General features: G+C 35.0%; 1 long non-coding RNA gene across 1 annotated transcript; it reads left to right on the top strand.

Annotated features, from left to right (window-relative positions):
- The first annotated feature begins 671 nt into the window (after positions 1-671).
- Positions 672-8,880, top strand: LOC144449924 (uncharacterized). The gene is made up of 3 exons (XR_013482194.1): positions 672-1,021; positions 2,508-2,638; positions 7,687-8,880. It is a non-coding gene; the product is annotated as an uncharacterized LOC144449924 (long non-coding RNA).
- Positions 8,881-12,440: the final 3,560 nt, after the last annotated feature.

Below are 12,440 nucleotides of genomic sequence, written 5' to 3'. Positions count from 1 at the left end.
TGGACGGCCTCCAATTCAAAATGTTTGACCATGCATGGACGGTCATGAACTTCAAACTTCTAAAAATACTCATGTAATGATGTAGAGATAAGTTTTAAAGATAAAAAATGTGTTGGTGTATCTATCTGTGTTTAAAAAAGACATAGCGTTGGTCTATTTTAAAACGGTATACTAATACTATTTTAAGCACCGTATTAATCCCGTTGAACAAAAGGCACTTGGGCTAAATTGGAACCGATCGTTAAAATTCAACAAAGGCGAGCGCGCAAAATGCGGTATTTTGAAATCTTCTGCAAAGTACTAAAGATTTAGATAGTTAGTCATAATGTACTTAATTATGAAAACATATAAAATGTTTTAGTCATAAAGTATGTATATGGTTTGTTACGTTCTGTGGGCTGAGGTTTTTGGCATGTTAGTCAAGCCATGGTGTGATCATGTGGACTTTTTGTAATAGTCACGGCTGGCCAACTTGTCCGGTTTGTCCTGGAAACGAACTGGCACGCCTTCCCGCGAAGTATTCGATTCTTTTGTTCTGAGGACGTAACTGGACCTTTTCATGACGCGATGTGATCGTTTACCGAGTGTACGCATGCGTAGTGTGTGTGTGTGTGTGTGTAGCAACGCTTCAAAACGCAATGCGCATGCGTCAGGATATGCGGAAATGAAAATAAATGGACGTGCATGGTCGGTGCACATGTACGCCATGAGCTCACGTTCTCCCTGCCTTCCTCTGGAGATACGCACTTTATTTAAAACACGTTTTAGGTAGACCTATGGACAATGATTTCATACATATAACAGGACACTTCCTTTGCTGTTCCAGTTTGAGAAAACATGATCGAAGAGCGTGTATAACTTCACCGCGTAATGGATCATGGTTGTACTCATGACAAGTATGGAATTTGTAACACGATGGCGTTATTATTGATATATCGTAGGTAACTTGTACGTAGAAATTGACTCATTTCCATGCGATTCATCGGAGTGTTTGCAATGGGAATAACCGTCACCTAACCAGGTAAGTAAATGACACTCATCGTATAGTAATGAGTGTTACGACTTACATACTTGTTTATCACATTGTCACTGTACGTTCCTCCACCACACGTATATGTAAATAATGAACCTGCTAGCAACCATATTACTAATATTAGTGATGAGTATGTTGAATAACTGGATGATACTTCCCTAATGTTCAAGGGTAAACAGTTCCATTCAGGGATTGTTATTATCACAAAAATACCAATATGAATTAATCATTAAAGGAATATATTTATAACATTTGATACCATGTTTTAATCCTCTTTCTACCAGGACGGTATTGTTTACAAAAAAATCACAAGTTGGGAAACAATTATGAACAAACACAAACATGATCATACAATATAATAATTAATCTACATAGTCAGTTTATTTACAAATGTTCTTTTAGTACTACTATACATACTCAATTATACAATACTTTAATTCCATAAATGTACTCATTTAGTTTTAAATAATTTGATTTTTGTCCTTACTTTGTAACCTTTAGTAATTCCACTGGAAGTTACAATATGTTTGAATAAATTACTCATGAGAAGTACAGTGTGTGATATACAAAATGTGAATGCCATTGTATTTGAAAATCTATACTCTAATATAAATGCAAGGACAATACTATACTGTCAATATTTTTTTTCTCTTAATATTTAGTAACATCAGTAGCAAAAGGTGAATTTCAAAAATGTGTTTACTGAAGCTACATTATAGCTTTTGATTATAATTGAAAGAGTTAAAAGTCCTTTGATAGTCAGATAACTTTACCTTCTTATCATAAAATATATTTCCTAAGATAAACTACACTGAGTATTAGTATAGATTTGTTTACATTACACATTTAGCTAACAAAATAGTTTCTAAGGATTAGTTACATTACATTCAAAAGTAAAGAGTAGTAAACTTCTTGTTCTCGTGGAAGTAAATGAGAATCTACATCCATCATTCTTGGTTCCTATAATTAATCAATCAATCTTTATTATACTCAACACACACTAGCAGAGAGTGTGGTATGCATGGTACAATTAATAAAAAAAGAATGAAAATACAACCTACAAGGCTCACATAAAGAGCCTAAAAAGTATCCAGTGAATTTTCACCTGCTACATGGAGCTACTGGAGGTTACAACACATACATGTACATTTATTGTACAAGTGTGTCTTTAAAATACTACAAAGTCTAGATAATTGTATTCCATTTTCTTTTTTAAGACTTTTGTTTTGTGAGAGTGTGTAAAATTAAAAAAGTATCTTGACCCAAATCTACATTGTATTTAATTTTACAGTAAAATACTTACAATTGTATTACCTATTTGTATTATTTTCTGTTTACGCAGATGACAGTATACACAACTATGTATGTATCTAGGCATATCTCAATACTGTGAAAGAACCAAGTGTAAACTGTGTGCTATTTGCAATAGAATTAAAATATTGTAACATTCTGGCTATTATTTCTTCCCTCCTAGGGCAGGAAAGAAAAAGGGCACCAACATCTCCATGAATATGACTGTCAAACATAATTATATGGCTACAATCAAGGTTACAAAGGAATATGATGGATTTCCCTGGAAAAATGAAAATGCCTGCTGATTTTGGGGTGAGTTGGGATATGAGATTAGTTAGTGTAAGTGTCTGTGAATCATTATCTGTATCAATGATATCAATAGGTGTTTCTGGTCCTATGTTACATACATTTATATACGGCAACATGTTGACTGCTTCATGTACTGACAAATTTCTGCCAACTTGACTTACATACAACTCATAAACTCTGTTGCCTTCTCTCAATGTTGTGAGTGTCGCCTCAAACCACTGTGGTGGTAATACCTGTTGTGGGAGAGACACATGATTGATTAAATTATTCCAATACGTGTTGCCAAATATTATTGTAATAAGTGAACAGGCATTGCTTCCATCACGGCCATCAATTGTAGATTGAGATATGTGTTTTGGCAATGCCCAAAGTTTTATCTCTCCTTCAGTATACATGATGGAAATGGGATGTATGTTAATGAGTGCATGGTGTTGTGGAATGTAAGATTTCTGTCTTGTTTGTTGTAGTAATTGAGGACATGTGATGACACCTCGTTTCTTTTTTGTGTGACCATATTGTCTACAGTGAGCGCATCGTCTGTTGTTCTGCTGTGGTTGATGGGTATTTTGATGTTGGTGGTCTTTTGTAGGCTGTTGTATTGGTGGATATTGTTGTATGTAGTGAGTCATGTTGTCTTGAAATGCTTGTGATGTGTAGTGTTCACTGTCTTTTGTGGTGTTTATGTCAGTGGTGTCATCGGTGTCCACATCTTTGTCATTTTGTTTGGATTGGTTTCTTATCCTGTGTTGTGTTGGAGTGAGAATGGCTTCATTAAAGCTTTTACTAAGCTCTGTTACTTTGGCAAGTAGTAATGGAAGACATACAGTACACTTGCCTTCTGATGATTGTAAACAATTCACATGACAACTATGACCACAGGGAAGCACTTTGATTGTATCTCCCTGATTATTACATGGTTTGAAATCACATACTTTATCTATGGCTGGTATATTGTTGATTCCAAAACTGAAAGCAAGGGGTAAGCATTTACTAGTTATGTCTGTTTTGAATGTTGGTAGTTGGTATTTTAGTATGTTTGTTTTTGATTCCAGTAGTGAAGATTTTCCAGTGTTCTGTGCAACCTTCCCAAAGAGTTGTACAATATACTCGGCTGTCTTACCTGCAATGAGAGTGTAGTCATGATGCCAATTGCCTCTGCCATAGCCATGTAAGAAGTTTTGGTGAAATGTGTTGTTTAGTCGTGTTGATGCAATGCTGTGTGCTGTTTTTGTTATTGTGTGTGGTGATGTGTGTGGTTTGATTTGACTACGCAGAATGGAGTGCCATACTTCTACCTTTTTCTCAGTGAGGACTGGAAAATAAGTTTGAAAGAGTTCAGAAAGATCAGGAAATGTGGTCATGTAAAAGTCAGTGTCTGAAAGCATAGAAAGAGTGGATTTGTCATAATGATGTCTTCTCCAGATGATGAATAAAATGGAAATTCTGCGCATGATTTGAAGGTATAAGTTGTGATTTCCTGAACGAAAAATAGAGGTGTATTGAAAGGTCAGAAGAGGTAACTGTTCGTCAAAGATGTGTTTAAGGCAAAGGTATTCTGGGTCTTTGGAATTGAGAAAATGTTGAAGGATGGAATCACGTACAATCTGCCAACCTGTAAAAGCAGCCATGATAACAAGAGATGTTCGAAATGGTTTGGGGTTACATGAGAGCTTTCCCCCAAAAACAAAGGAATACAAGTCACTGTAAAAAAAATGATAAAGTTTAACATGGTCGTCATGAAGATTAAGGGAAACATGGAAAGGTCCCTGTATTGGTAAAATGCTATCACTAAGTTTGTCTTGGGCAATAAGTTTCTTTACAAAATAAAATGTCGGCCAATCACCAGGAGCAGGAATTACAAACTGTTCAGCATATGAAAAGAAGTCTTGCGATGTATTAAAGATGTGATCATATGCTTTCTGATAGTCTTCCATGGAATGCAAGTCTTGTTGAAATTCGTCGATGAGGTATGTTGTTTGAAGTGTGCTTCTTTCTGAGTGGTCCTCTTGTTGGTAGACCCTGAAAGACGAGGACAGATATTAAGCACGCTTATAAAGATAAAGTCTGAGGTTAATAGATATAGAAGTGGATTTAATTGTTAGTTTTGCACGCATTGTCATTGAGTCCAACATAAAAGTACATTGTGAAAGTAAGTATACTAGGCTGTGAGTGTTCAAGGTTTAAATTCCAGCTGACACATATTGTAGTATCCAACACATAATGACAGTAATCTTGTCATAGCACTTACAAATACAAGCCAAAAGTCAGGGCTGTTCGAATGCGCGTATTGTGTACATTAGGCTGGAGTAAACAAACAGGGTAGTGATATTTACAGATTACTCACAAGAAAACCTAGTTCGGATCAGTAACACATATAAAAAGCTATGTCTTAATAAGGGTACGTGTACCTATGTCGTTGTTACTTTGCTGTAAAACAATAGTTACCTGATATATTATTCCACATTTAAGGAGAATGCCACTCCAGGACTATATAGAGGCATTTTCATTAAGTGTTGGTTCTAATTCTTGAGAGGCATTACATGATTTAACATCATTTACAATTAGTTGGAATTTCAAAAGAACATCAAGTTGATCTTGTGCCCTTTTGGGTATCTTTGCTGTAGAACATTGCATCATGGGAGTTAGTAGAAATAATATATTCAAGTTGCGCAATGAGATTCTGTACACTCAAGGGTATAGACACTCCAAGCTTATGAATACTCAATTTGTGAAGACTTCCATGATGCAATATCCCATAGTAAAGATACAGTACTACCCTATATAAAGGCACAAGATCAACTTGCTGTTCTCTGAAATTGCAAGTAATTGTAGGTGAAGTAAAATCATGTAATGACTCTCCAGAATCAAAACCAACACTTTATGAAAATGGCTCTATTTCCTGGAGTGGCATTCCCCTTTAATACCTGAACTTTATGTAGTAAAAGAGGGGCATTTACCTGAACTGTTTGAGTGATTGCTCAATGGTTGCTGGATCAAGGTGTTTCATGTACTGTGGCAATGTGTTGATGCAGACAGTAGAATATTCCGTCATTCCCATGGTCATGATTTCAAGTATGTTTTCAATACCAATACCACCAACACAGTCTTGTGTGCCTTCTGCTGTTTCAACAGGTACTGTTCTGTGTGGAGTCTGTCTTTTTTTTATTGCAAGGATTTGTGTATGAACGTCTACTAGTGAGGAAGCCATTTTGGATACCTTGAATGTGGTTAAATTTGTTGCCTGTCTTATTGGTTGAATGTTTGTGAAATCATCAAGTAGATGAATCACTAGATGTCTTTCCTGTAAAGAAAGATAATAATTTTGACATCAAAACAGAGTTTATCACAACTATAAATAAGTCCAGTGAAAAGTGCAACTTTGACAATAGTCTTTCACACTGGTACTCGCGTCATGGATTCTGTCATGGTCTAGAATAACTTTATCCCTTTCAGGAGAATTAGCGAAACTCACAAGGAGTCATGGCTATAGTAACAATTATTTTATTTTTGTAATTGGTTTGTCTGTTGATTTAGAGATCACATTTATTTGCACCACCCATGAGAAATGTGAGGCTGAACATAAGTTATTGTGTAGTATGTGATGAAGAATAATGTAACTGCACATGAATTGCTAAAGTTCTGCTAAAATCATTCTGTTAAAATGATAACAATATGAAAGTATATTTGTATTATTTCTTTCTGTCTACAAATGAATGAAATATACACTGAACTTTACCTTTCTTGCTCTTAATAGTAGAGAAGAAACAAGTGGAGTATTATCTCTGGCTGTTTTAGATCTATGTAGCGTTATAGTGTTTGGTGCAGCACTGAATCCTAGTATTGGACCAGCCATTAGACTATCATAAGATACACCATGTTGCATAAGATTCAGGCCACAGTCCTTCTGTAGTTGATTTGTTTTCTGTGATCTGCATGAAGGAGGACAATTATTCAGTTACTTTATATATAGACCGGTCTTGTAGTTGTAGTGAAATGTGTCACATATGATGATTATTGCCTACAAAGTGAAACACACTCGTTCATTACTCAATCCTGGTATTTAGATATAATATTTGAAAGATTTGATGACATAATTGTTGGTACATATCAACAAAATCTGAGGAAATCCCTGTCATTACATGCACAACACATAAGTTGGATGGTTGTTGAAAAGTGACACATATCATGGCTACATGAATCGTTGTAAACACTATACTTGATTAGTTTTGCCATGGTTTTATGTAAATTATTATGCATTACTAAAAGTAAATACTGTATAAACTCAGCCTGTGAATTACTGGAAAATAGTAGCTGGAGAGATATTAACAGTTACATAATGCTTAATTTTCTATCAACTTCAACAATGGAAGATGACAGTATGAATAAGTTATCTAACACCAAAGAGATATACATGTACCACATACAGTTCAGACTTAAGAACATCCAAGAGAAGACGTAATTGTAGCACGTAATTTACCTCATATATGCTAGAATGTGGAGTGCCGCTGTTGCTTTTTGTTCTATGACATCTGACCTATCATAAGATAATCTTGGATCATCTCTGGAAAGTGCAGATACCATAAGATCAAACAAGCCAGGACACTTTTCATCACAGAATTGTTTCATCTGGTTTGGACTGTAAAGTTTCTCCTCGGGTTTGTTTTTTTGGTGTCGGAATAATTCTTTCTGAAAAGTTGCCAGCAGTTGTGGAAAACATGTAGGTGGTTCTGAAAAGAAAAAAGACTGTCAGAGCAGAGGTAGATTATGAAGAAGTTTTACTTGTATTTTTTTATTCCAAGAGAAACTCTCTCTCACCAGCTTGAACATTGATATTATTCCACATATCCCATAATAGATACATGTAGTTAGCCTAAGAGGTAAAAAAATAGCTTACCAATATCAGGACATTGAGACATCATTCTCTGTATTTTGTTCCAGTAGTCTAATGTTATTTCAACACCCCCTTGTGCTGACTTGTCCATATGCTTGTGTTCCTAAAAAAGATATTTCCAAAAACTTACATGGATATATATCTGCATTTATATTTACAGGTAATTGCTGGATGTTCAGTGATATTACAATACTAGTGGCACAGCCATATTCAATCATCAGCTGAAAAATGTCTGGAACTCCTACATGTAATTCTACATAGAAGTCAGGAACAACTAACATGTGAAGAGATTTATTCCTTGCATTCATAATATTGACTTTGGACATAAATTAAATGTGGTCAATCACAGAAACTACCAGAAATATGTATTTCGTACAATAACAAGAATATGCAGATATACAGATCTGTTCACTGATTTGTGTTTTTCTACACCATTAAATTACTGATCTATGTACATAGTTAAATGACCATGCATATCAATGCTGTTAAATCAAGAGAAGTACTCTGTGTGTTTTAATAAACATTGAGGACAATCTAGTCAGTTACATGTTTATGTTGTGTTGTTTTTCTTAACTTAATTTTATTATGCTAGCAAACACAAACTTTTATTAAAAGTACACTGTACTCGTCCATTGAGAAACTTCAGTGCCACAATCTCAAACATTATATTACTTAAGTATTTTAAAACAGTTTGATATACTGCCAAAACCAATATGCTAGCAAACAATGTTGACCAACATGTATATATTGATACATACATACATTGTTAAAAACTCAGGAGTTCAGTATGCAAATGTATAGGAAAAAGTCTTGAATAATCATTTCAATAACAGTCTGGATTTGCAACAAATCAACCAGTCATCTGCAATGACATACTGCAACCAGTAATGCATATTCTAGGATTGTTTTGCAACATACATAACCTCTTTGTTGTAAGAATACATATTGAAAAAAAAATGGGCAACATGTTTCAGTTGACTGTAGTTTGATATGCTTTGTGGCAAATGAAATGGTGAGAGCACTGATTTACAACCAACATATAAAAAAAATGTAAATAATGAGAAAATGACAAGGTTGGCAGAAATATGTCTAGTTTGGTGAGATGGAAGCGAGATTCAGTTTTTGAATAATATGACTAATATAACCACAGGTCATTTCATTAGTGCTGTTGTTCATTACTCTAGTAAATATATTCTTCAGATATAAAGGGACATGCAACAACAACTGCACTTGCAGGTCAAACCCTTTTTACCAGTACATATATACCAACAAATTGAACAAAGTAAAGTATAACAACTTTTACACAATGAGTTATAAAATAGATTTACCACATTGTATTATTTCATTTCATGATTGCATCAATAAAGATCATAATTATATGTCTAATTGTTCATTCAGTCAATTTTGGGAAAATGTCGTCAGAGACCAACTGTATCAAATTCACATTGAAGTTTACTTCAACTTACCTTTGAATCTGACTTTTTCTTCTGAGAAGTTTTTGGTCCAATTATTTCTTCAATTTTTTTGTAACAATTGGTACAAATGTATGAACCACGTCGATAGCTATGGTTGTTATGACCAAGTTCATCAAAAACTGAGTGATACTTCAATGGTAGTTGTACATAACTACGTGAATGGAATCCTAGTGTTTTGGGGCTTGAACAAAATCTCAGACGGACTGCTGCCATGTAATGGTTTTTGCAGAGATATTCTCCACAAGTGACGTTTGCATTTCGAGCGATAATCCCGCTTGACACTTCCAGCAAACTTCCACCACATAATCTACCATCAGAAGTTCTGGTTCGGGGGGCATGGGCGCAAACAAACGTCATTTTTATGCTAACAGTGACAACCACCTGTTGACAGTACAGAATGGCACCTGGCAGACGATACTTACAATTTGAAGTTTGGCGGGTGATTTGTCGTCGTCTGTGTTTGACAGGTGGGAGGGGCCAAATAAAATAAACTGACGTCAAAAAGAATGACATTCGTAAATGATACTCGTGTAACTTTTATTTTTTTTATTTGTTGACATTATCAATACCTCCGGTCAGAAATCTAGGCCGAAGTGAAATGACGTTGACGGGGAATACCTTTATTGTTATGCAGATTGAGACAAGTCTCCCATACTAATATATTAGACCAAGATAAAAAGCATACATTGTATCTATGGTAGTACAACACTACACTAGGGCCGGCTATAGCTATCCGGATACAGCTTACAAGTTACCCCAGTGCACAGTTAACTTTACAGGTGTTCTACGTATTGAAACCCCATGTCAAGCCATCTTTCGAAAGAGAAGTTCAGTGTTGTCACATGGACGGATATTTTGTCACAAAAAGTATGTTAAATTAGAGTTGGAATCCGATGTAACGGAGGTTTTTCGCGATCTAACGCACAGCCGTTCAAAATTGTGGTAGGGGTTAAAAATTTGATACAATTTTGGTATTCATATTCAAATTAGTGAGTCTTTTGGGGTCATATTTATTTATACGTAAGGTCAATGAATTCTCCTCAGGAGGTCAAACTTTTCTGACTCGGAAAGTCTTCGGTATATGCATTATTTACGGCGAAACTTTCAGATAAAAAATCCCCGTAATTTTAATGCAAGGAGATATGAGAGAATTTACCCTGGAAATTAGAGAACATGTTGAATTTTTGCGCGAAAATCGAACTGAGAATACATGTTCGCGCATGCGTATACGTTTTGAAGCGTTGCTTGTGTGTGTGTGTGTGTGTGTGTGTGACACAATTTCCTACGAACCGCTGAAGTGTTTGACGCAATTCTGAGTTTGTCATCACTCGCCAAGTGACAACTTTCTTGTTATCTTCTTCTTTCGAAATATTATGCATCAAATTCTTAAAAATAGATTCGTTGAAAACAAACCAACAAGAGTGGCCTTACTCAGGGACATTAAACTCCGAGAGAGATCAAGACGAGAATATCACATTTCACGAACACTTGTAAAAGTAAACAACCCAGAGACAGTCTTGTTATTCCGAACTGTGTCTTATTTATGATATATAAAGAAATATCAAAACAATAAGAAATCGTCTGGACTACGTAAAATAACAATTAACATGAAAATATTTGGGTTTTTTAAATAAACAGTTCCATCACAACAAATTCAATACAGCTCAATATACTAATAAAAAATATGTTAGCGTACATACATACATACATACTTACATACATACATACATACATACATACTTACATACATACATACATACATACATACATATATTTACACACACACACACACACACACGATGTACATATGTGTATATATACCTGTATATTTATTATATATATATATACATACACAATAATATCATGAACCTCAGTGTAAATATATATATATAATATATTATATATATATATATATATATATATATATATATATATATATATATACATATCTCGGTGAGTATCAATCTGCTACATGTAAGACAGTGCTCTATACCGCAGTGGCAGAGCGTAATAGTTTTGGGCTGTTCCATTTCATTCAAAACTATTATATATATCGACAGGTTAACAAACTATTACGCTCTGCCACTGCGGTATAGAGCACTGTCTTAGCAGATTGATACTCACCGAGTTATATATATATATATATATATATATATATATATATATATATATATATATATATATATATATATAAATGATATTTGACATGCTGATAACAGTGGTAGAGAGAGAAACCCCACTTGTAAATCAACGAGGAAACTAAAGAGACAAAAACACAGCTCTGGAACACTTCGTAGATGTTCCGATGTTCGTAGAATTCCTTCCTTGAGTTCAACCATCCTGTACAGTATGTGACCTTTGACCCAGTTTCGATTACCAGACAGAGTAGCGGGAATAATCCGTGGTTGTATATTTGTTTACACTCGGATCTCGGCTCATACCGAAACATCGACAGGTTAACAAAGGCTTGTTTAGAAAGGGAAAACTGGTTATTAAAATTGCTAAATGAGGAAGGTTGGGTGTTTTTGGCAACACAACATGGAAGTAGGCCAATGACGTGACCGTTATTTCACCAACTTGATCGATCGCAGCTCGCTAGTGCATTGCGGACGCGTACGCTCCATCCAGACTAATTCACGTCTAGATGACAACGCCAGGCCAGCTGGACAACGCCGACATTTCGACCTCAAAACTCCGCGTTTCTCTGAGTATTTTAAGTTTTATCTGCTCAATATATTAGTATAATACCAGTATTAACACTCAAAATTCGCGCAAAAAACTAGGCTTCATGACAATATTAAAACAATAATGATCGATCATCGAGTTATTAAACGAAAGATTTGCGAACGTTGAATCAGAAAGGTCACGAAATGTTAATTTTTGTTGTAATCCATTCTTATAATATAATATTTTAGTTTTATGCTCGCTACTTTCACACAAACAGATAAACGCGATTTGATAATAAACTGGCTATTTTTTTTCCAACATGTTCATGCCACTCCGAAGTAAAATGACATATGTTTTAAACATTTGATAGTTGCGAACGCTGTTCAGTATATATTATATGCATGGTATGTGTACACGATGCCATTCGCATATATTCAAATACATGGAGTGTGCATGTGGACTTCATGTGTCCATGAATGAAACTCACAGAGAGGATCACACCCACCTATCAGCCAATCACAGAACGACCAGTTTAGACGTTCGAATTTCCCGCTGAAAGTCACTCCCTATATCAAGGTGCGATCTGAAAATAGTTCCATATCGCGATCCAATTTTTCAGATAAATGTAAAAATTGTACAATTTAGTTTGCCGAAATTACCTATAAGGTACTGAAAAGTGTAATTACGAAAAGGGAATAACTGATAATTACAAAATCTGGACGTTCTAGCGCGATTTATCAGCGGAGTGATTTATGTAAATTATCATTGTTTG

The sequence above is a fragment of the Glandiceps talaboti genome, chromosome 19 (genome assembly GCF_964340395.1).
Source record: "Glandiceps talaboti chromosome 19, keGlaTala1.1, whole genome shotgun sequence".
Taxonomy (NCBI): domain Eukaryota; kingdom Metazoa; phylum Hemichordata; class Enteropneusta; family Spengelidae; genus Glandiceps; species Glandiceps talaboti.
Note: the sequence above shows the minus strand (reverse complement) of the source record. Positions and strands in the feature narration are given on the sequence as shown.